We start from the raw sequence: 674 nt of genomic DNA, 5'->3' as shown, positions 1-674 counted from the left end.
TTGCCCAGTTCTGCAATATCTTTCTGACAGTTACTGTGTTTATGTGTGTTGTGGAATATAACATCTCATTTGATGTTAAAGGTGAAAGTTTCCTTTTCCATTGTCCTTTTACCATCTGTGGACACTGTTTGCTTCTAGGTTATTTCTTTATAGTGCATTTTAGGATAGGTTCTCATTTTTACATTTTTAGATATCCTTTCTATTATGCACAGTATTTGTAAGCGACTGAGAGGAATTGTTGTTGTTGTTAAGGGCCCTTGAGTCAGTTCTGACTCATGGCAACCCTGTATAGGGTTTCTGAGAATTTACATCTTTGTGGGACCAGAAAGCCTCATCTCTCCCTCAAGAGGAATTAGAAGCAGAGAACTCAACTGCTGTTCCTGTCTTTAACATTAATTAACAAATAACAAAATAAAGCAAAGTCATAACATAACATTTTACTGACTACATTAGCATAGACCAGGGTTTTAACTTTTCTCTGTTATTCTATAAAACCATGGAAAATGTTTCTATTAGTGGAACCAGATGTCTTGTTGGTGTTCTGTAATGCAAATATATAACTACTAACAGAAATTCGAGCCTGGAGACAGCTTTACCATGCTTATTTGTGTTTTAAAATAATTTGTTGACTCCTTTATTACTTACTTTTCTTGTTCTCCTCATTCCATATATAT

Source organism: Chrysochloris asiatica, unplaced genomic scaffold, assembly GCF_000296735.1.
Source record: "Chrysochloris asiatica unplaced genomic scaffold, ChrAsi1.0 scaffold00271, whole genome shotgun sequence".
NCBI classification, from domain to species: domain Eukaryota; kingdom Metazoa; phylum Chordata; class Mammalia; order Afrosoricida; family Chrysochloridae; genus Chrysochloris; species Chrysochloris asiatica.
This window is presented reverse-complemented; position numbering follows the sequence as displayed.